At 40.8% G+C, this 25,387-nt stretch overlaps 1 long non-coding RNA gene across 1 annotated transcript in view; it reads left to right on the forward strand.

Annotated features, from left to right (window-relative positions):
- Nucleotides 1-6,657, forward strand: part of LOC103656891 — an 18,416-nt gene extending 11,759 nt beyond the window's left edge. Inside the window, exon 3 of the long non-coding RNA XR_566730.2 lies at nucleotides 3,785-6,657. This is a non-coding gene — a long non-coding RNA (uncharacterized LOC103656891). The remainder of the gene's footprint in view (nucleotides 1-3,784) is intronic.
- Nucleotides 6,658-25,387: the final 18,730 nt, after the last annotated feature.

Genomic DNA, 25,387 nt, shown 5'->3' on the forward strand with positions numbered 1-25,387 from the left:
GGTGGTCGAGTTGTTGAGGAGCTGGGACTTGAACAGGAACGTCTACCCAACTTTGAGGAGCAAAACGCAACAATAACCTAAATATACACCCAAGTGCTTGGAGCACAGGAAGTGAGAGATGCGCCAAGGGTGTAGCGGTAACTCCAGCCAGCGGATCCTGCGGCTCCTTGGAGGTGGTGATTAGCTGAACTCGCTCCGAACCCTTCAGAGCCTCCAGTGGAACAAGCTTCGCTTTCCTGTCCTCAGCAGAGAGCTCTGCAGTGGCGTAGCTGGGAGCTAAATCCTAAAGGTGCCTGTGGCATTTGGGAAGGCAGAATTTTCAACCTTCAAAGCTACCGTGGCTTGTCTGACGAAACTGCTGGATACTGCGATACCACGGAGACTCTGCAGGACTGAGAATTATCAGTGGCTTTGATCATTTGCTGAGAATTTAAAATGAACTTCTTATAGTGCTTGCTTGGACACTCTTTTGGAGAAATGTTTCATTTAACGAATTGATTTAGGTAAACTTATTGAAGAATGCCTCGGTGATTCACTTGATGTAAAGGACTGTATACTTGCTTCTTTGGAACCAGATACTCTAATAGTCCAACTTATAACGTGACCTTTTGCTCTGACTGGTTTCCTCTGGCAGTTTCTCAGTTTAAGTACGAAGAATTGCCTATATTTCAAATTACAAAATTATGGCTTTCTGGTAAAATGCCAAGGACAGTCCAGGGATGGCGTAGCACTGATATTCAATCCAGCCAACTCTGGGCAGTGGTCTGCTCCATACTAGTGAGTGAAAAACCCCAAGCGTGACTTATTCAGGAAAACAAAGATCATTAGCAGCGGAACGGATGATTGTAGGGTGGTAAAACTGCTTTCTATCCAAATGAATGGATTTGTAAGAGCAAAGTTAGTCAAGGAGCTGACAGGCTGAATTTTTTTGTTGTGGTAAATGCTGCAATAATCAGAAGAGCAATTCTTCCCCTTCACCTAGAATGGAGGAGAGAGGAAGAAAGATATGGATGGTTTTCAGTTTTTACAAATGTTGACAGAAGAGTCAAAATATAATATGATATGTCTTATGAGCTCAGAGCACTGACACATACACTCTTTTAGGCTAACATCATCTTATTTGCAAAATGGACAGACACTGTTTATTTTTGTAAGTAGTCAACTGAGCTAATGTGCCAGTTTCTTCTTTGATGTTTCAGCTTTAAGAAAGTTGCATTAATGGAGGGCAATTATGGTAATTTGAATTAGGAATGGAATTATGGTAATTGAAAACTTCTGCGGTGACAGGTATTTGTGAGACCCCGGTGTTCTGGTGCAGTTCAGAACCGCTATTAAGCTCATGGTAATTAGCATTTTCCCTCTGAAATGGCTGAAAGAATAAGGGAACATAAAACAAAATTTGACAGTGTGAGAAGGGAACTGGCAACAACATCAAAACCTACAGTCAACACAAAGAAACACAAACACACTGATGGTCTTGGGCTTTTTAAAAATAGAGAATCAGAAGAAAATCACAGCTTTGTTTGGGGCACTGGGGAGGCTAAGCATTTATGTTGTGGTCTGTAGTCTAAAGCCATTTGTAACAGAAAGATGGAGCCCAGAAAGCCATTCTTGTGTTCTGGCTGTGTTTTCAAATCAAATTGTTGCAGGGGGTGCCTTGGGCGCCCACAGTCCAGAGCACGAGAAAGCTACCACTAATTAGATGAATCACTCCACAATGTTCATGCAGTCATTCTACAAATGTTTATTGATTGCCTACTATGTGCCAGGGAGTGTGCCAGGTACTAAAGATACAGAGAAGACAAAAGTTCCTGCCCTTGATTTTCTAGTCCATGTAAAATTGAGATCTATTTGGCTCTATCTTAAAGGTAGGGAAGTATCCTTAGTGCCAGAGCTATACTCCTGGCCTCACTCATCCTGGAAGGGTTAAAAATGTTGTTTTAGCTTTTAAGCCCTTAGACTTTGTTTCTACCTTGGTGATTTCTCTCGAGTTCTCTAAGGATAGCAAAATAATAGAGTGCCTATAAATTAGTATATGCTTGGCTGCAAATAACAGAATACCTGACTGAAAGTCTATATGTGTGGTTTACTAACCTCACATAATAAGTAGGAAATTCCAGAGTTAGTGTAGCAGGTCAATGGTATCACCAACATCCGGGCTTCCACTCTTTCTGATCCAGCATTTTCTCAATGTTGGTAATGTCTCCCTAATGGTAACAAAATGGCTACCAAAATGTCTTTACACAATAATGTTCCAAGCAGGAAGAAAGGGGGTGGGAACAAAAACACGTTCCCTATAATGGAAAAAATCATTCCTAGGGGAGAATTACTACCTCCCAGAAACCACAGAAGACTCCTCCTTATGTCCACTGGCCAAAACTGGGTCACATGCCTACACTTAGGACTTTAACTGGCAAAAGGGAACTGTAGTGGCATGACAAATAACTCCTCATTGCCTGGGCTGGGTACATCTCCATTTCATTAAAATCAGTCTTCAGTTAGCAAGGACGAGGGAGAATGGCTTTGGTTGCACAGGCATCTGTGTGGAGTCAGAGATGATGGAAACGCCTACAGATACTTTCCCTGTACTTGTACATTTCTAATTTTTCCTTCTGGGTTAAATAATCTTTCAAAAATCTTTTTATAAGAATGCAAATGCTTCTGCGAATGACACCACATCAAGTCTGTGATACCTCAGCCTGTTGAATAAATTTTCATAGGAGATAGTGGGATACCATACAATCACTGGGAGTCTACAAATTGAAGAGGAAAAACGGGGAAATCATGTAGAAATTTGAGATTGAGAGTGCAGATGATACATTCTCCCTGTGTCATAATTTTACCAAACTTCTGTGTAGAATTTGATTACCTTGTCCAAAAGTGGCCTTACTTATTGAATATCTATTATCTATACAGCACTGTATCCTGTGGGCATTTCATCCCTATAACATTCAGGTGAGGTAAGACTCTCTCTCTCTCTCTCTTTTTTTTTAAGATTTTATTTATTTATTCACGAGAGAGAGAGAGAAGCAGAGGGAGAAGCAGGCTCCCCAAAGAGCAGGGAGCCCAATGCAGGGCTTGATCCCCGGACCCTGAGATCATGACCTGAGTGGAAGGCAGATGCTTAACCAGCTGAGCCACCCAGGCGCCCTAGACTCTCTTTACCAGTAGGGAAGATAAGGTACAGTGAGGTTAAATAACATGCAGGGACTCAAACCCACCCAGGCCTGATGGCAAGTCTGCTTTTTTCCATTGCACCAAATTTCTTCTTAAAGCCCAGCAAAGAAGTCAAGTCATTTGAATCCAAGGATGTGATTTATTAGGTTTTCCTGTCTGTTGCGAATGTCCTTGTTATCCAGTGCTAATTTCTGTATAACATACCTCTCTAGTCCTGCAAGATTACAAACTCAGTGGGAAAATAATTTAAAACTTCAGCAATCAAGTATCTGAGGTTAACACTAGATTCTTTCGATAAGATACAGGTAATTAATATTCTGACTCTAGGCGATGCCATTATCAGTGTCCTTTGATGATTTATTTCATATGAACCGTGGGTAGGATATTTTACATCGAGCAGTTGTTTCAATATGGAAGGAGGGAAGAAATAGTTATCTATGACTCCAGTAGAAACTGTTGTTTTGTAAACCTATCTAAATGGCTTGTGTTATTGTTTTAATGGGAGGAAATGATGGAAAATCGGGTGAAATCCCAATTTGCTCAAATGAGAACTGTGTCCTATTAAATCGGCAAGTACAACCATGTCTCTTTTCCTGTCACTCCCAAGCAGTCTCAGTTTGTGAGATGCATCCTCTATTCAGGTCAGCGGAGGGTAATTGACCAAGTCAACTTCACCACCGTCGGCGCTTGTCATTACCAGCTAGCCCGTGTCCTCTGCATGGAATCTGAAGCACAATTCAGTTATTGGAGTCCCTTTTCAAGGGAACAAATGTTTTTTTGCTGCTGAACATTAACTCATGTTACAAATGTGATCGGAACAACGAAGTAGTCCATCTCAGAGAGCAGGGAGACTGGTTCTATCGATGAACTGATTCCAGCATCCTGATGACTTATGCCAGATACATGAGTTTGTATGTGTGTGTGACAGCCTTTGGCAATAAAAGGGCCATATGCAAAAGGAGAATCTCTCTGCGTATTAACTGCTTCTGCTCAGTTTCTCATACTGTTTAACAAACAAACATGCAAAAAGGAAAACCTTCTCTCAGAAATTCAGAAAGGCTATTTTCTTGAATCTTTGTAAATAGAGAGTGGGATGAAACATTCATTGTACTTGGAAGAAAATCTCATTTGGGAGTGCGAAAGAACAATTTGACAATTATCTCCATAGTTCTAAGGTCTGAGGAGAAGAAATGACAACACTTTATTATAAAACACCTTTAATTGAAGTAATTAGGAGCCAGAATGCTCGTACAGGCTGGAAGACTGTCAGAAGGGAAATGGATTTCTGGTCAAGTTTGCTGAGCTTGGAGGCTTCTGATGAACTTTTGTGATAATAATTAACATAATACTTCCGAGGCATTTTCAGCCTTATCAGAAATTATTTTTCTCTGCCTCGTTCTCCTTTCAGATGAAATAATAATGTTTGGCACTTAGCTGGCATCTTTCATTCCTATGGGTCCCCTGGTTCTTAAACAATTTTTCTATCTCCACATGTGTGAATATGTGTCTACACAGAGTCATTTCAGCCATTGCCAAAAATTTCAGCAATCCCACTGGGTAGCACATTGCAGCTGTTTAGTATTATTCAGGAAAGCTACATTGTGTTTGAGGGGTATAAAGTAACAAAAAAAAAAAAAAAAGGAAAAAAAAAAGAAAAGCAAAAAGCCCCCAAAAGTTAAAACCCCATGTTAATACTCTAGGAAGGAGCTGGGAGGCAGAAATGTGGGTATACACAAAAGGATTTGCTCAGCATACACCTATTCCTGCTTCTAATATCTGAGCCATGGACTATCTGGGTACCAAGAGGGGATTGTGAAGTTGGTTTTAAAGTACCTTTGAAATACGGTGTTGTCAACAGCAGGGTTTCCTGATGTAGTGGGGTATCCGTTCAGCGTGACGCAAAGCAATGTATGCCGCTTCATTGAATTAGCAATACGCTTCCTGTAGCCTGCTGTGTTTTCCTTGGAGGTCTCACTCAGGGACTGGCCATGCCTGCTCTTTCGGTTTTAGGAGCTGATAAGTAACTGTGATTAGCCATTCAGATTTCATCTGAAAAGAAAGGAGATCATTTCGCTGCTTTAAAAGGACATGTACACTCACAGCATTGGTGTAAATAGAATTTGGAAAGTGTGGACTGACTTTCCCTGGCAAGTAGAGCAGTGCCTGGCGCATAGTAGGCGCCATCTATTACATGAATGAATGAAAGCTTTGAATTCCTGATGATAACAGCCCTCACATTTGCGTGGTGATAAGTACTTTTCAATGTCCTTTCACAGACATCAGCTTTTTTGATCTCGCTAATATTCTACTGGACTTAATTTGATATTATTAATGTCAGAAGAATTTAATGTAAGAAATTAATCATAATGAGATCACTTCATTTTTCTTTGGCAAGCCACTGTTCACACTCCTAGATGGATTAAACTTCTAAGGCTTGCCCTGCTCATACCCCAGTCTATGGGAAGCTGCCTGATTCAGAGACCTTGCTGGCTGTCAAGCCATGTTTTAAACCATTTGATCCTATTCCATTTTGTCGTCTTTCACGTCACCTTCCTGGGCTTACGTGGACCTCAGGAGCAGACGCATCACCCAAGGGCAGCCATTGCATAGGCTGGCTAGTGATGTTTGACCTGTGTCTCTGTTTCCAAAGAGGAATTGAATTTGGTGGATTTTCTCTTAAGAATTTGAAATTAAAAACATGGAGAAAATTTCCATCTACAAGGGAAGCTGAAAATGAAGAGAGACCATGAGTTAAGCGTTGACTATAGCAAGCCAAAGCCATGTGCTGACTTTGACAGAGTCAAGTGAGACATCTGCTTGGTGGGGAAGAGAAGGGAACAAATGTACAGAGAATCTGAGACATCATGCGTTGCTGATGAGATCATAAGGTCCCTGAGAAAGAGATGGAGAATTAGAGTGACAACCTCTTCTTCCATCTGTGTGCATTTTTAGAATGCACCTTTTTATTTCGTGATGTGACTTAAGTGGGTTCTTGTTTCTTATAATCAGAAGAGTCAAAAGAGACGTTGGCATGATACATATTTGCTGATGAAAAGAGAGGGACCCATTGGGAAGATGATGGTAAGCTTAAACTCCTCATCCTGGGTGGGATGTTACAGTAATCGATTTCATGGCATTAGGAGGAATCAACAAGCAATTGTTTTGAAAAATGGCATCAACTTTCTACACCATGTGGGTCCTCTTTGGTTATCCATCGTAGTGCTTAGGTGCTGCTCAGCATATGGTTTACAGAAGGTTCCTTGCCTCTAAGTTATATATTAAGTCAGATAATTATTTCTCAAGGCCTTACCTTAGAATTCTTTGACGAGGATCTTCATTGGCTCTTCCCATCTCTATGTGGTTGATTTACCAGACCAAGAATGGCTGCAAGTCTTGCATTTGGGAAATTAAGGCCAGGAGTGATACCCTCCAACTTCTGAGAAGCTTAGTTTTATGCCAAGGGCTCCTAGAACCATCATTTTGGAGGATAAAGAAAAAAAAGAAGAGTACGTTGGGGCGCTAACTCACCCAGCTGGTCGCATCTTTCCCCTCCCAGTGTGTCCTTTCCTGCTTCTCTGCAGCATCATAATTACAGGGGAAAGAACCAGAGGAAGTTGTCAGGAGCCGCAAACTAATTTCACTGAGTCATGTCTGCAAAATGTGAGGAATAGTTTTTGTTCCCCTCACAGCGGTGTTATGAGGTTCAAAGATTAGAATACATTTACTAAAATTTACTGAGCTCCCAAATATGGACATATCAGATTGTTCTACATAACAGAAATAGTTCCCTTTTCCTGTCCCTCTGTGTGCCCTTTTATTGGTGTTCTTGAGGACTTCATCATTAGTCTTACCTTGGGCACATGCTGTTCCTGGGTGGTCTCATCATCTATGCCCATGGAAGATGATACCATCTATGCTGATTAATTCCAAAATCTTTACCTCCCAATGTATTTTTCTTCAGTTCTAGACTCCAGTATCGAATTCTCTGTCACACATTCCTCTCTAAATATTTCATGGACACCTCAAGAACATGCCAGAATATGTGTAGTAGCTTGGAGGTGAGAGGGAAGATGGCTCATAGTTTGAATTTGAAGATCCATATGTAATACAGGCTGGGGAGAGGGTACAGAATGTAGGAGCAAGGGAGGAAAAACAGTCCAAGAAGTTGTTTCTTTAGTGGCCTGTTCCCTGTCAACCTAAGCTGGAACTATGTTTCCAGTATGGTTCTGGCAGGTAGGGTTAACCTCAAGAGAAATCTGACTGAGATTTGGAAAATGGAAGTGTAGCCCTAGCCAGATGTCCTTGTCGGGCCAGATGCTGCTGCATGATGTGCTCACTTACCTGGTCGGCATGGGGCAGTAGTGAGCTCAGCTCTGTGTTTTCTCCCTCCATCCCCTACCACCACTCTCCTTCAGATTCTCTGAATCCTATTCTGGGCTCTGTGGTGAAGACTACCTGCGCGTCACTCACCATCAAGGATGGAAGTGATGAGAGAAATGAGGATTCCATTTTGTTGTTGTTGGCTTCCATTTTGTCCTCCCCACTCATGTTTGTTCTCCCCCACTTCACACTCGTATTTTCTTCTGTACTTCTGGCCTGACTTCAGACCCCGCACTGGAAGCGGAAGCATGTTACAGCTTACACAGCTGCATAGGGTTTGATCTCTACAATCAGTCCCTTATTCTGTATCATTTATTAGTGGTTCTGCTCCTTTGATTGAACCCCGACACAGCTTTTTATTAAATCAGCACTCACCTATTGATTTAATTGATTCATTGATTAATTATGACATTCGCCTTTGCTCTACATAGGAATTTTAGACAAGAGATAAACAGACTGGCCAGATTTAACAAATCTGCAGCAGCCACTTCCTTGCTGAAAAAATTTCCATATTTTAAGAAATGTTTTCCTGTAGCAGAACATCGTGTCCAAGACAGTGACTTTTGTAAAAAAGAATTTCCAGGGAGTTCTTTTTCTGTAGCGATAATGTTTATATTTTAATTGCTTTATTAGGGAGATGATTTTTTCACTGTTAGCCAAACCCTAAATACTTTGAGCATCATATGGTAACATTTGAAAGGAAGTTATATCTTTGAATATTTGAGAGCTCTAATGTACACATTACTCTGGAGGTCATGGCATTCACTATCTAATCCAAAAATAGGTGTTTTATATGTAAGTAGGAATTCTGATCTTAAGCATATGTTTTTCCTTTTCTTCACAAGAAACTTCAAACCTAAATATTGTTTAAAAATATAGTTAAACATATGTTTAAAAAAAACCCTTTTAAAATATAGCTGCCAAATATTTCTTACCTTAAAGAATACTGTGAGGGGGAAAAAGAAGTGAAAGCTAACGAAAAGACAACACTGTCCTGAATTATACATTTAAAAAAATTCAATTCTAATGCATGGTTGCAACTGTTATACTGGCAGACAACCCAACCTCATGTATCTGAGGTTTAAAACATTTTTAAATTAAGTTTAATTTGTAGTGTACTAATACTATATGGCTCTGTTTACTCCAAAACCTGAGATCTAGCAAACCTATTGGAAACAAGTTCTGATAAGTCTGTACCCAGCAGAATGGACTGGATTTGATACACTGGCCAGTAGAAACCACCATAGGTTATTTCCCCATCTCCCCAGCTTTACTGCAATGTAATGGACATAAAATATGGTGTAAATTTAAGGTGTGCAATGTGACGATTTGACACATGTATGTGTTGCAAAATGATGGCATAATAAGGTCAGACGACACATCTATCACCTCACGTAATTACCTTTTTTTTTGGTGGTGAGAACACTTAAGATCTATACACTTATCCACACTTGTAGATTCTTGAGCAGGGAACTGAAAGCAATATTTCAGGATGATTAATACCATGGAGACATGGGTCAGAAAGATGGGTCAGACATGATGCTTAAGTACAAGAGTAATTAAATAGATTGTAAAATACGAATTTTTTTCTATTGCAAAAGTAACTCATGCTCATTAGAGGAAGTTTGAAAAACTCGTGGAAGTGAAAAGAAGGAAATAAAACACCTTAAGTCATCATCACTGAGTCTCAAGCAATGTTGGCATTTTGGCATATTTTCTTCTAATTTTTTTTCCTGTTTATGTTACAGAGTGTGTATGATTTTTATCCTGGTGATTTTTTTATTTAGCATTGTTGAATACCCTTGAAATTTATCAGAGATTCATAGTGAAACCTACGATAATGTCTAAATTCCTCAATACCATTTGAGCATATATTTTTACCTGTCTTTTTTTACAAGTTTATTAAGGTGTAATTTTGTACAGTTAATTTCTCACACATGAAGCAGACAGTTTGATGAGCTTTGACAGATACACACACACAAAATGACCATCACCGTCAAGATATCGAACATTTCTATCACCCCCAAAGGTTTTATTGTGCCCTGTTACAATCATCCCTCTCTAGGCAACCACTGATTTATTTTCTACCATTGTGTGCATTTTCTAGAAACAGGCGCTTTTTCTGTCTGGCTTCTTTGATTCAGCCTAATGCATTTGAGACTCATCCATGTCATTACATGTATCAGTAGTTTGTTCCTTTTTGTCACTGAGTGGTACGCTGTTGTATAGCATGTAATTTTTTTCCATAAAATGTGTGGGGAACAACAAAACCACGCTGAGATTCAGGTGACAGGCAGTTCCCATACATTCGTTTCATAGTGCTTGTGAATTAAATTCGTGCCTTGACACAAGTACTTATTTTCATAATTCATAGAATTGAGGTCACTGCAAATAATCCAAATCCCTATTGTTAAATTCATTCGTTCCTTTATTCACTTGAGCTGTGTAATCTTGCTAGGTACTCCTAGGTACCTGACATACATGAGCTTACCAAAGTATTTTTCCTTGTTGAGATCATATTGGAATAGAAGATAGGAGATTGTGTTTCTAATAAATAGTAAGTGTAAACATGTAAATAGTCCTGTTCACTAGAGGTTGATAAGTTTTCCATAAAAACGAAAACAACGGAGCTGGGTAAGGAGTTTGGGAGTGCCAATAGTGTGTTTGGAGGATAGAAATAAGTTCTAAGATTAAATTGAGTAAGCCTCGGTGAGGTCTGAGTTTTAAAATCTGACAGTGTCAAAGACCTATTTATCATAGTGTTGTCTATGTAATTCTTTGTAAACATATGGCTATTAATATTCAATTGAGTGGTTGTGTCATAATTTGCTTAATCAGAGCTATCGTCAAACACTTAGATTTGTTCAATTTTCACTGCTATATATAATGTCACTATGAACATTGTTGTGAATAAAGCTTATGAATTGTCTATTGCTTCCTTAGGGTAGATTTTGAAGAAGTAAATTATTATAACAAAAGACATAATCTTGGGGCGCCTTGGTGGCTGAGTCAGTTAAGGGTCTACCTTCAGCTCAGGTCATGATCCCTGGATCCCTGAGTCTGGGGATTGAGCCCCAGGTCAGGCTCCCTGCTCAGTGGGGGTCTGCTTCTCTCTCTCCCTCTGCCCCTCCCCCCAGCTTGTGCTCTCTCTCTCTCTCTCTCTCTTTCTCGCTGTGCTCTCTCTCTCTCTCAAATAAATAAATAAAATCTTTAATAAAAAAAGATATAATCTTTCTTCTTTTACTTTTTAAGATTTCTTAATGTTGAATCATTATTATATTCCTAAGATTAAATCCTCCTTAGGTATATTATTTCCTAAAAACCTTGTTAGACTCAATTTATTTTATATATATGTATATATGTATATGATATATATTATATAAATATATATTTATTATATATAATTATTATTCGTTATATTTTAAGATTTTAAAATCTACTTAAAAAATAAAATTAACCTAGAATTTAGTTTCTAGTGGTATTTTTTTTTCAGCATCGATACTAAGTTCACTCTGTCATCATAAAGTAAATGAGTAGCTTTCCCTCTGGTTTTCTGTTCTTGGGAATAGTTTTGGGTATTGTTCCTTTGAAAGTATGATAGAATTTATCTGTAAATTCTGGATCCTTATGGGAGGAGAGATTCCTTTCAGATTGTTTTTTTTTTTAAAGGTTTTATTTATTTATTCGACAGAGAGAGACAGCCAGTGAGAGAGGGAACACAAGCAGGGGGAGTGGGAGAGGAAGAAGCAGGCTCCCAGCGGTGGAGCCTGATGTGGGGCTCGATCCCAGAACGTTGGGATCACGCCCTGAACTGAAGGCAGATACCCAAAGCCTGAGCCACCCAGGCGCCCCTCCTTTCAGATTGTTTATATCTGTTTTTATTTTTCCTTGACTTTACTTTCTTAGAGTTGTTTCTGTTGTTTTCCTAGTTACTTGAGCTGAATGCTTAACTCGTTTAAAAAAAAAAATTGGGCCTCAGGTACCCATCATAGAGTTGATCATATTTGTGGTATTGGGACACGTGATCACCACCAGGCAAGAACTTTACTCATTTCATTGTTTTGCTGTTCCCTTCATCTACCATCTCCAATCCCTTGTTTCTCCAACATCCACTTCTAAGTATTTAATATATGCCTTTCCAGCATTGTCCATACAGGTATACATTTTTATCCTTGAAAAGTACATAGTATTTTTTATGCCTTAAAATTTTACATTAGTAATTTCTGGCCAAGATGGAGTAATAAGAGTAATACCCTTCCACAAACAAAACAAAACAAAACAAAACAAAACAAAACAACCAGACAAAATATTTCAATCAATGGTATTCTAAACCCTGGATGTCAGACAATAAAAAGGAATGATCCCATGAGATGGGAAACAAATGAGGTGATCCCTATGATTGCCCTTGAGAAGCCATGATGCAGGGGTGAGGGAGCCCGGGTGGATCCTGGAAGACTCCCTGAGTTGAACAAATGGAACTGATCACCTGGGAAGACCAGGGTGGTTTGAGCTGACAGAGTCCTGGAGGAGCAAGCTGCCCAGAAACAGAGCCCTGGAGATGTACAGAGGGCGCCCAGAGCGTTCAGTAGAGCCCTGACCAGTGCATGTGTGTGTGAGGCCAGGGAAGGAACTGTCAGGAGGAATTAGAGGGAACTGCGATGCGTCCTCACAGAGGGCCAGGAACAGTGTCTGTTTCCATCATCCAGTCTAGGAAACCTCATAATTCATGGGACATTGGGTAGAGTGCTCAGGTCTTGTCCCAGTAGTGGGGAATGACAAGCCCAGGAATAATCCTTGCCCCAGCTCCGCTAACACATTTTAAAAGCAAGACCTGAAATTATCAAAGTGTTCTTAAATAACTGCATTTTAGAGCAAAGGTCGATAATTATAGGCATACAAACATATCCAATACACAACAAATAGAATGGGAAAGCTGGCATCAAATCAAAGTTACCAGGCGTGCAATGAAGCAGGACAGTGTGATCCATAATCGGTCAGTTGAAAGTGAACAAGAACTGACACAGATGTTCAAAAGTCCAGATAAGGGCATCAAAGCAGGAACTAAAACTATAGCATATGTTCAAAAAATTTAAGTAGAAACATAGATGACATATATAAAAAAGACTAAACCAAAGTTTTAGGGATTAAAGCCAAAATATATGAGATGAGAAAAATTCACTTGATGGGATTGACAGCACATGAGACATTGCCGAGGAAAAGATGAATCCATTTGAAGGCGTTGCTACAGAAACTCTCCAAAAGGAAACACACTGAGGAAAAAGGATAACGAAAAGAAAATAGAATCAGTTAGCTGTGAGACAACTTCAAGGAGCCTAATATACATGTAGTTGGAGTCTCTGAAGTAAGAGGGAGAAACAGAAGAAATATTTGAAGAAATAAAGGCTGAAAACTTCCCAATTTGAGGCAGCCTATAAACCCGCAGATCTCAGAAGCTCAAAGAACCCCAACAACAGGAGGAGGAAGCATATCACAATTGAATTGCTCAAAACCAGGGTTAAATAGAAAATATTAAGAGCAGTTAGAGAAAATGTCACATATATACAGAAGAACAAAGATAAAGATGACAGCAGATTTCTCTTTGGAAGCAGTACTTTAAAGTACTGAAAGAAAAAACATAGTCTACTTAGAACTCTATACCCAGCAAATATGTCTTTTAAAAACAAAAAGAAAAAAGTAAAGACTATTTCAGACATACAAAAGCTGAAAAAAATTATCATCAGCTGACCTGAACTAAGTGGAATGTTAAAGCAAGTTCTTCAGGCAGAAGGAAAATGATTCCAGATGGAAAGACAGATATACACAAAGAAATAAAGAGCACTAGAAATGGTAACTGGGTAAATTTTTCTTTTTTTAAAATGAAATGAGGTTTTTCCCCCTTTTTTTAAATCAACCTATAATGTATTATTTTTTTCAGGGGTACAGGTCTGTGATTCATCAGTCTTACACAATACACAGCACTCACCACAACACATACCCTCTCCAGTGTCCATCACCAGCCACCCTGAGTTTTTCTTTTTATTTAAATGTTTTTAAACCATATTTACTTATCCGTTCCTACAGTGATAAGAACTTAGGTCACCTTCAACACTTTCCTAACACTCAGGCAATGGTGATAAACGTCCCCATATTTTCTCATGTGTCTATGAAGGATTTAGGGTATAGAGTTCTTGGAAAACTAAAATTAGAAGAAAACTTCTAGATGTTAAAACCTCTTACCAAGAACTTACATATTTAACAGAGAAACTTTGGATACGTTCCTTTGAATGTTGGGAAAAAGACAAGGATGACCACTTTGCTATTGTCAACATAGCACTACACAGGTCCTGGATATTGTAATAAGCAAAGAAAAAGTAAGGAACACTTTCATTGGAATAGGCAGAAAAAAATAGTTCCTTCATATACAACCCAACAGAGGTCAGTAAGGTTGCTGGATACAAAATTTACAAGTATCTCCCTATATCAGTAGAGACCAATTAAAAATGTAATACCATTTTCAATAGAACAAAAACTGCAGAGTACTTAGCAGATCACTTTATAAAGTGTGCACAAAACCCTAGGAGAGAAATGCAGAAATTTTTCTATTAAAAGACATAAAATAATAATAAATAGAAAGATATGTTCATAGTGAAACAAGTCATCATTTTTAAGATTTAAGTTTTGCTTCGGATTACTCTATAAATTCAATGCTAAGACAATATTGAAAAAGAAAAACAGATATGCAGGATTGCCTTGCTACTTTAGACGTAAAACAAAGCCATCGTTAAAACAACAGTACAGTACTGGCATTGCACCCAATAAATAGACCAGCAGTAATACGTTAAAGTGTAAGAAGAGAAAGGATAGATTATTTGGAATAAAGTCTCCAAACAGAGGAAAAACCAGAGAAAAATGTCACAGAATATCTTTGTGCCCTTGGGATGTGGGAGGATTTGCTCTGTGAGACCAAAGAAACGAACAAAAACCAGTGGGGGTAATATTAATGGATTTGTCGACATGAAAATAAAAAGATTTCTGTCCATCAAAGAACACGACAAGGTTAACAATTAGGTAACAGAAAAATATTTGTAAAGTAACAAGAAAAGCTGAAGATGTGCAGTGGAAAAATGGACAAAGGACATGGCTAATATGTTTATGAAAGAGTCTCAACCTCACTGTTAATCAGAAAACAACAACAACAAATGAATATGTGACTACAAGCAACTTAATACCACTGAGCAAAAATGACACACAACTAGGTAATATCAATTGCTGGTGAAGAAAAAGGGAAACTAGAATCTTAATGTACTCCGGGTGGGCTTATAAACTGAAGATACCATTTTGGAAAGCAGTGTGGCAGAAATAAGAATTTAGGACTTTTGTACATGTCGCCAATTGTTTTCTCCCAAGTGCAGTGCTTTCTGATGTTTGTTACTGTATCCCTTATGTATATTTTACATTTACGAAAGAATCCTATTGCTACTGTCATTTAATTTTTAAATTAATAGCAAAGCTGTCTATCTCCTTTACCCATTAATCTTTTGGGAACTTGGTATTTTCTTCTAATTGAGTCATATGAGCTTTCATATGAGCTTTCATATAAAAAGTATTTTTTTCTTTTGATGTATTTGCATGAAAATGTTTTGATCTGCTGTGTCTATCAAATGTGCTACAGTTATAAATGGCTCCAAAATATCAGTTATGCATTGGCTGCTGGCTGGTGACAGCACTTCTGGGATTTGCCAGGCTCTGGGCCACATATGCTCATCATTCTAGGGTTCCAGCTCAGAGAGCGACCTCACCTTTTTTTCTGTGTGGTAAAGGGTAAAAGTCAGGAGAACTGATGGAGATATATACCGGCTCCTAATGCTTCTGCTCTGAACTGGCATCTGGCATGTGTGCTCCTGCATCGTTAGCCAAAGCGAGGCGGGGAAATAAAGTCCACCTACAGGGATGCACAGGAAGTCATGTAGCAGTGGGCAGGAATGGATAATCCTCTCCCCGGGAATGGAGTAACGAGTGATAGGGAGCAGGAGTATAAGTTCCTATAGAGCTTATTTGCAGGTGATGATTTTTTTTTTAATTCAAATCTTTTTATTCCTACCTTGTATGGATGTCACAGTAGAATAGGGGTGTCTCAGGGAAGGGTGTTTTCACAGTGCGAATTATCCCGTTGTAGCTTTCGGAGGTGGCAGCCTGCAGCTGACTTGGGTTGTTTAATTGAAGCAGGAAATGTGGTAAACCTGCTGGTTGCCTGCTGGAGGCCAGTGAGGCTGGCTGGCTGACTGTGGTAGTGCGGGCAATTCATAGCACTTGAAGAAAAGAGCTGGGGTTTCATAGCCAAGAAAGGCTTTGAGGGCATGAAGTGTGTATGGATTTTGAGAGAATCTGGAATTCTCAGTCTTTCAGGGGGCATTGCTTTGGGGGAACTTTGGTGTCCAACAGTGAGCAGACCAGAAAGACAAGTTAGACTCATTTGGGTGCAAGACTTTGAAAGGGAAGGGAAGGGGAAGGAACACAGCATCAAGATACAAGCACTTCCTGTTTCTAGTCCCCAAACCTTTTCTGATTAGTAAAGTTCTTTTGATGTGAATGACTTTGCCCTCCTCCTAATACTCTCATACTCACACTCGAACATTCCAAAAACAGTGTCAGAAAATTAGCACAATCCTCAGCTCTAAATCTGCTCTACACATCCATCTTTGGTGCTTGGGGAGATTGATTTCAGTAAGTATTTATGGAGTGCTTTCACATGTCAGCTCTGTGCTGGGTGATGGAGACACACAGATAAACAGAACCTGTCTCCCACGGACACGAGCACAGATAATCATCTTTTAAGGTGGACTGATACCGGAAGAGGGGCCAGAGGAAGGACATATTACCTTGGCTGGGAGGACGGTGGGTCTGATGGAGGCTCAGAGGAGCTACATTAAAGTTGGATCTTGAGGTGGAGGAGAGGTTTTCCAAGCAGAGAGACAGCAAAGGCATGGAGATGGAAAGAAAAGAGAAAACAGAGAGACCCCCATGGGGCCCAAGCAGGGAGAAGGTGGGAGAGAGCGGTGTGAGGGGTGTCTGCAGAGCTAGATCACAGCCATGACGAGCAGTGGATTTCTATTTAGAGGTGATGAGAAGCCCCAGAAAGTTTTTATAAGTGTACATACCGAGTAAAGCACATAGATCTGTGCTGCAGAAAATAGCTATTGACAATTTGAAGACAAATTAGAGAAATAAGTTTGAAAATTGGTAAACCAGTAGGAGGCTAATGCAACCATCAGAGAAAAAATTAATATGCCTTCTAATGAAAGCAGAAGCAGTGAAAATGGCAAGAGACAGATTCAAAGGATCTATCAGAGAGGGAAGTGACAGGGTTTGACAACAATTTGGATGTGGGGAGTAAGAGAGGGAGGAGCCGACATTGTCTGTCTGGGGTTTGCTCCCGTGGGTAGAAGAGTGAGAGATCACAAGAAGAGCAGGCTTGAAAGACGGGGCGGGGTGCTGGGGGGCTGATCTCATTATCCCAGAAGAGGTCCTATTATAGGATGCTTGGGCTAGACCGTGAAGCACTCCAACAGTTTTGCAGTCTCATTTTTCCATCCGTTGGTCGGATTTCAAGGTGGATTGAAACTGTATGCACATCAGAGCATTGATACTGAGCTCACGTGTGGATGCTGATTCAGACGGCCAGAGCCAGGCCATGCGGCATCTCTGGTTGCATGCAGAAGGCTGCCCATCTTCCTGCCTGGTCCGGGCTAGGTGCACTGCTGGGACTGCGGAGCTGCCGCATCCCTTTTTTGACAACAGCTGCATCGGCTTTCACCTCCCCCTCAGCTTTTCCCTGGGTGGCTGTTCTATATGCAGAGAGATAGCAAGCACTGGAGACAGGTGATGCTGCTGACTGCAAGGGGAGCACACTGGCTTCTTGAGGCTTCTGTCAATGCTGGCAGCTCAAGTTGTTAATTCCCTCCCCGCTCTAATTAAAATTAGAATTTGCCAGGTCCTTGGTCAAATTTTTTCTTAGGAATAATCATGAATAGCTTGTGATGGAACTGACAGGTTTCTTTAATTGTCCCTGGCATGGGCTGATCTCTGATTTTCCTTCCTCTGGATTTAGAGCCTCAAAGTAAGCATAGTTTGAAAATTCAAATCAAGGTAGTAATTGCAGAGTACTTGGTCTTTTTCTTCCCCCTTAAGGTCATGTCCTGGAAGTTTCTGGAAAGAGGGCTCATCCCTATTGGGCTTCATCTAACAGATAGGGTATGTTCTGACATAACTGCAGAATCCATCGCTGGCCCAGGCTCCAGAAAAACATGGAGTAGAAGGGAAAGGGTCTTGGGAAAAAAGTGAAAGAGCATCATGGTAAGTAGTCTCGCGGGCTGTGAGAGGGAGAGTGAGATATGGACAATTCTTGCCAGCCCTTTTACACAGGGCTAGAGGCAGATTTATTTTAAGCTTCGGAACCTCGCCCTCACCTGGGCCCCTTCCAAATTCCTGGGAACAATATGTTGACATAGATATATGTCTTTGAGAAACTTTGTAAATTCTCATTCTCAAAGAGCGCCCCCAAACTGTATAATTTATAGGCTCCACAGAACCTAGATCTACTTTTAAATTATGGCCCTAGAAAAAGAAGGGGAAGGAAAAAATCCTAATATGTTGGAGTTCTTTGTGCTCCGTCTATGCTACATCTTAGCTTTATCTGGCTCACTATCACCCTACAATCCTAAATGCAGCTGTTTACCAAGCAGGAAAGTTCGGAGCTTGGGGGATGGGAGAGCGAGTGGGAGACAGGATTTCAGCTGGCCGCTTTGCTTCTGTCATTTGCATAATTCAAGATAAACAGATGATGAAAGCAATGACTATTAGTCATTGTGATACTGCTCTAATCATTTCAAGTCGACAAAATGGTAATATGTCATTTGATGCTAGACTCTTTCTCTATGCTTGTTCTGTTTTGGATGTATGTGTGAGCTTTAAAATTAGTCACCACAACATGGAGAGCACTGTAAAAAAAGAAAAAAAGAAAGAAAAAGGGGAAAAAAGAGACAAGGCTGAGAGTGTGAATATAAAAATGCATTAAGCTCCTACACAAAAGCAGATCAAAACTGGCAATAAGCCTAACGCTTGCGGGGTTTTGGACTCTGGCTCAGTCACTCAGAATTGGCACTGAAGTGTCATTTTCCAGAAGTATAATCAGAACGACCATGTCTCCACAGCCTCTTCAGCACTGTCGATTCTCCTCTGTTTATTATTAATTTGTCATGTTGTTTCCAAGCATTTCAGCACAATCTTCTCATTTGAAGCACATTTCTGTTCATTACAAGCTCTGCGGAACCCCCATGAGGTACCGTTGGCAGCTTTACCGCGCTGGCCTTTCCGCTGGTGACAGGGAGAGAAAAAGAAGCTCACCTCAGGTCTCCCATTCGGTCAGTCCCCGGGACAAAGCTCAGCAGTGGCAGGTAGACTTGCTAGTTCTATACCAGGCTGCTGGGACATCATGCTTTCACGGTGTTCTCGTGTGTGTGTGTGTGTGTGTGTGTGTGTGTGTGTGTTTAACTGACCACTTATTTTTAAATAAATGGCACAGCGAAAAAATGGGTTCTTATCTTAGCTGCCTTGAGTCCCTGGAAAGACTCACAAGGGCTATTTACTGGTGATAAAATACAAGTGCTTGTTGCGGGATGAGATCAGTAAGTAGTGTTCTCTAGCCTTCCTGCTGAACTCTGGGGAGATTAAGTTTGTTCTGCCTTCACTGAGGATTCTTCTCCCTTTAGAAGCAAGCTGGCATGCTCCCGTCTAGGTCTTGAGTTGAGTTATGCTGCTGGGACAGATGTGCTGCCCCCGTGGCTTGGACTCTTTACCGCTCCTTTTTTGTGACAGTCCTGACATCACGGCACTGGACTGTTCGGTAATGGTAATCTTGGGGCTTGTTCTTCCTGGAGACATCTGCTCTTCTGCTTTTGCTGCTTGGTTTGATGCGGCTATAAGCACGCCGTTCATTTGCATCGACAGGGCTACCGATGCCTGTCCTTCATTTGGACCATGAATATGTAGTGAAAGACTCAGGACTCAATTAATTTAGATATTTCTGAAATTTCTGAATTGCAGCTCGTTGGGGGGGTAGGACGTCTAGGCTTATTTTCAGCGCAGAATATAAGCAAGTCTGTGCTGTGAGGCTATATGAACATCTGCAAAATGGGCTCTTTATGTTTTTTAAAAAACGTGCACTGTAGTGGAACAGAAGCATAATATAACCCATTAGCATTAGTGTCAGCATAACAGCCTCTGAATTGCATATTGGTAGGAAAATATTGATAGCAAAGTGTAAACAACTGCAAATGGGAAATGCAATAAAGCTCTCTTCATAGGACTCGTAATTTACAATTAAATAGGCTACATTGAAATGATACGAGTTAGAGGCATGTATGTCCAAAGTAACGGGGAATTTAAATTAAGGCTTGCACTTTCCCATTGACCTGTAAGAGGGTAAAAACAAAAAAGAAAGAAAGAAGATAAACTTAGTGTATTATCTGGCCAGTGTGTGGTTGGTAATGGCACAAATAATATTTGTTAATCATAGTTTGGATTTGTGTAAAATTTTCAGCAGTGAATATTCTGGGTACCCCAGTGCAATTTGCTTATAGTGATAAGGTATTTTGTAGGACCGAATACATTCTACAGTGAGGGAATATGCATTTGAGGAGTTTCCTCACAGACAGGCAGTTGTATTTTTGAATGGAAAATGACTGGATTAGTCTAGTGAATTTGCAGTTACTCTCACAAAATCCCTAGGGCTTTAGTTTCCTCATCGGTAAGTTAATGCATTGATCTAAACCAGTGTTTCATGTGCTTTCTCTTCTGTCACTCCTGTGCCATGTCATAAGGTGAGAATGGTTAAGACTTACTGATCTGGGTCTTGGGAAAATAGTCAACTTCAGACTATAGTGTGATCGTTGAGTGCTTGGAGACAAAGCAGCAGAATGACAAATTTTTGTCATTCTGAGTTGAGGCGACACTGGATGGAGAGAAGGGGGAGGCTCCTATTAGGTATGGTGGCTGGGGCTGGAGACATCGACCAGGTACAGATTTGGGGTGGGGACCTGGGGAAGCAGGGTCTCTGAAAGCAGATTTGGAGTGAATGCTATCACTGAGTCTTCAGGAGTCCTTCCTTGGATACCATTTGTGGAAGCAACAACTTCTGTGTTTGAGCCTCGATATCAAAGGAGCATGGCTTGGATACAGCCCTATAGGATGATCTGGAGAGAACCTATGAGTGGCTCTTTGGCCCCAAGAATGACAATGTTCCTTCTCTGAGATTGCAGGGAGGCTAGTCTGGACAAGGATGTGACTGGAGCTCAAAACTCTTTTTTACCTGGTATCTTGGTCTGTGGGTATATCCTGAGGACAATGGCTTCCTGTGTGTCTCAGGTGAGAGGACTGTGTCACTACCAGTTTGTAACGCTGACAAGCCTCTCATGGTTCTTTGGTACCTAGCAGGGGTAGAAGTTGCATGGAGGGGACAGCTCCCAGTATTTGCTTTTATGGCACCGTGGTGGTCAAACACGTGTCCTGCTGCACGGTGTTCTCAGGCATGGTCACTAGCTGATTGTAACCTTTATGGAGAAAAGTTTCCTCTTCCCACAACCTGAGCAAACACTTTAATGCCTGTGACAGCAGTATGTGCCTGGGTCCCTGCAACAGGTTTCTGGACCACCTGTTCTCCACCGCGATGTCATAGGGCAATAGCAACAGTGAGTGGAATAGAGAACAGATTTTTCATTTCTTCTCTGGGGGCCATGTCTCTTGGAAAGGGTGATTTCATAAGGTTTTGGGGCTTATCGTAGGAAGGCATTTTCAAGGTAGCAGGTTGAGGACATAGAGTCATTCAAGTTGCATATATTAGGAGAAGTGGCCTGATTTTGAATCCTCAGCTTGCTAGGCAGGGCATTTTGGATAGGTCCATACGTGGGAGAGGCTCCCATTAGTGACAGTGCTCATTGTGGGTCACGATGTAGCTGAGTAAGATCACTTATGGGTTAGACTTACTTATGTGCTGGTAAAACTGTGTCCGTTTTCCTTCTTGGGGATCCTTGTAGTTCTAGGCTGGGGCTGAGAACCTCGAGGTTCCTATATAATCATTTCAGTTACCCTTTGGAGAGAACCATTAATCATGGTTCATTATGAGAGACCTCGTAATGATTATTGGGAGCAATATCAGTAAGAGAATCTTCTCTCAACAGAAGGGCGCTTGAGGGAAAGGGAAGTTTAGGGAGTGAACATGGTGCGGTCATATCTGTAAATATTCATCTTTGCATCATCTTTTCTGGTGTTCTTAGTATATGCCCAGTTCCTGATCAGTCAGAACTATCCTCCTTCGGGAGAATTGGGCTTGTGGTAGTGGGAAGGCAGAGAGAGAAAAACAGCCACTGTTCTGTTTGTGACTTCCAAAACGGATCCTTGAAGTCCACATGAGAAACAGTAGTTTTAAAAGTCAAAGCTTTCTATTTTCAAGAGCCAAGTTCTATAAAAGCTAAGAAAACCATCTTGAGATCCCAAAGGGAAGACCCTGAAGGAAGCTTGGCATATAGTTTATGCCAGAGCAATAAATGAGAAAACAAAAAAGGCAGTGCTTTGAACCCTGGCTGAGCATTAGAATCATCTGGGGGAACTATTAAAATGCCTATTCCTAGGCCTTGCCCCAGGCCAGTTGAGCTAGAATCTCTCCGAGTGCTCGCTGGGCATTGGTGCTTAAACCAAGCAAACAAAACCATGTGGATTTTCCTTATGTGCAGCCACATTCTGATCTAGAATGGGATAATGTTTGCCCTCGGAGGACGTAACTGCGGACTGAGATCAGGAGACAAGATCTGGACAGTGAAACTGAAAAATTGTTCAATCCCACCTACTGCTAACATGAGGTAGTTGTGTGGGATTTGAAGCGATGATATTGCCATGTGAGTATGTGACTCTCCAGGGAGTCCTATTAGCCATATTCCTTACTCTCTGGGAAGGACATTCCACGGTCTAATGCGTGTAGTTCAGCCTGAGTTGAACAGTGGAAGCGGCGCTCACCTGTGCCTGGACGTAGCTGAGTCCCATTCAGACCTCCCTGGTGGACATTCCCATTTTCAGTGGCCCTGGAACAGAAAGAAGGTACACTGGAGGTACGGTGAGGTTATGCAAAGAGCAGCACCTGAATTTGGAGGAGGCAGGGCCAGACCACATTGAAACTCACTCTTGTTACGTGAGGAAAGGATATTCAACAAAATCAAATGATGAACAGTAGGTGTACTTTAGAAAGAAAATGAATTGTGTGAGCTCAGCCTTTGACTTGCTGTTCTTCCCCCTAATTAGGGGTTACCATGGTGATTTTGAAACAATGCTTGATGCACCTGGACATATATGAGGACTTGGCGCTCTGGTTGGGTGCAGTTGAGGTGTTCTTTTTAAAAGTACATTTAAAATTATAACTAGCAGAACTGAGTGTGAAAGGAAGAAATACACACGAAGATGCTGGCCATGTTTCTGCTTCCACCATTGAATTTTATTTTATTTTTTTTTAAAGATTTTATTTATTCGACAGAGATAGAGACAGCCAGTGAGAGAGGGAACACAAGCAAGGGGAGTGGGAGAGGAAGAAGCAGGCTCATAGAGGAGGAGCCCAATGCGGGGCTCGATCCCATAACGCCGGGATCACGCCCTGAGCCGAAGGCAGACGCCTAACCGCTGTGCCACCCAGGCGCCCCCCACCATTGAATTTTAAATGGCACAACTGATTTTTTATTTTTAATGTGGTAAAATGGCTTTGAAGGGTACATTCAAAAGGCAGTCTTTCTGTAGACAGTATTTAGGTTTTTGAAAAATTTATAGTGATAAAAAGTTCATAAAGATGACAATAGTCATACTCGTATGACTTTAATCTTAATAGGGTGATAAAATAGCAAGATGTGTGTTTTATACAAAATATCTCTAAAGAAAGACATGGAAAGCCTCACTAGGGGAAGTTGGGGATTATTGAATCCTCCTCAGGGTCTACGTGTAACTATTATGAATGGAAATATTTTCAGCTAGAGCAGGATATTTAATTTTTATGAAGAAGGAACCTTAGGAATGTCACAGGTGGTGGTGATGCTGAACAGGAAAACATAATTCTCTGTGCCTTGTGCCAAGTAGACTGCCACTGAGATCAACAGCACTCTGCTTTCCCAAGCACTGCTGGATCAGGTCCTTATTGGAGATCAAATTAGACAATTATGAGAAATAGTCTTATTTAATGAGAATATAATTATTTTTATTGTGACTAGTAACAACCATAATACGAGTGACAGAGTGTGTTAAGGAGCTGGCTGGCTTGGTAATCAGGCTGGGAGTTCTCTGCTGCCCACTCGCCATGGGCCCGAGTTTTTTCAACTATACGCTAGGACAGTCATTTCAATGGCTGTCACAGAATTTTGGCAGAAATAGTGAATGAACATGGTGCAGAATAGAAAATGTTCTTTAATTTTTAATTAAATTGGGGAGAAGATGAAGAAGGACAAGTAACTCTTGATGTAAGGGGTTACACCTAAATTAATCAGAAAATTCCTATAACACTATGTTCTTTCCAAAGTTTTTTTTCTGCCAAATGAAAATACAGGATGCCCACTGAAGTTTGAATTTCAGATAAACAACAATTTTTTAAAAGTGTACATCTGTCTCATGCAATTTTGGGGATATACTTACATATTTATATATTTGGGGCACACATCTACTGAAACATAGAGCATCTCCTATTTTATCTAGTGACCCTAAAGAAGGGATCACCTATGAAGTGAGACTTGAGCAAGGCCTCAAGGAAAGTTTTTATATATAAAATATCTTCTCCCATTGGCTGCTTTTATGCGCGAAATTCTACTGTTAAACCATTTCTATGAGTTAAGGCATAATATCCAAGATGTCTTTGCTTAAATGCAAATTCTCACACATTATCACATTATTTTATCTTTTCTATTCTAGAGCCTCCAGTAGCTACAGGGAGTCTTCGTAACCTGTGGGCTTAGCTCTGTCCACTTGGCTCTTGATGAAGATGGACAATATGTTTGAAGGCTTAATGACCAACAGTGGGTTCTGGAATTATGTTTGTGGTCATGGTCTCAACTTTTGGGATGCCTTGGCTTCTTTTTAGCAATTTTGTACCCCTGAAGCTGCACTCACCACACATTTGTGGAGCTCATCTATGCCTGGCACTGTGCCAAGTACTATAGCTAAGAGGACTAATGAGTCTTTAATGAGTTTATAGTCAAAAACATCAGTAACTGGTGACTCTGCTGTAATATTGGGATGCACTAGAAGTAGGCTCTAAATGTCAAGGGAGTAAGTGAGAGGAACCCCAAACCAGATTGGGGGTATTAGGGAAAACTTATTGAGAAGGTGATGTTTTAATTGAGTTCAAATGATAATTAGGAATGGGCCAGGTGGGGGGAGTGGGAAAAGGAAGGAAGGGCCTTCTAAGCAGAGATTAGCACATTCAGGAAAAAAGGAGAGGATATTACGTGTCCAGAGAGTTACAAGTAGTGGGTTATGCTGAGGTCTACAGTTTCTATTAGGTTTGATGTCAGGGTATTGACAGGTAACTCTGGAATTCCTCACCTACAATCCCATGTTGATGGACTGACTAGGCCTCTGTCAGCTTTCTTTTTAGTGCCCTTGGCAGTTCTGTGGGGGCTAGAGTGTTGTTCTAACCCCTTCGGCAGGAGTTATACCACTCTTCTTGGCCCTTTCTCATCCTTCCTTGGTCACGATGGTAGTGATGGGGAGTGTGTGTGCATGGGCAGAGGGAAGGTCAGGAGTGAACTAG

The sequence above is a fragment of the Ursus maritimus genome, unplaced genomic scaffold (genome assembly GCF_017311325.1).
Source record: "Ursus maritimus isolate PB19 unplaced genomic scaffold, ASM1731132v1 scaffold_21, whole genome shotgun sequence".
NCBI lineage: Eukaryota > Metazoa > Chordata > Mammalia > Carnivora > Ursidae > Ursus > Ursus maritimus.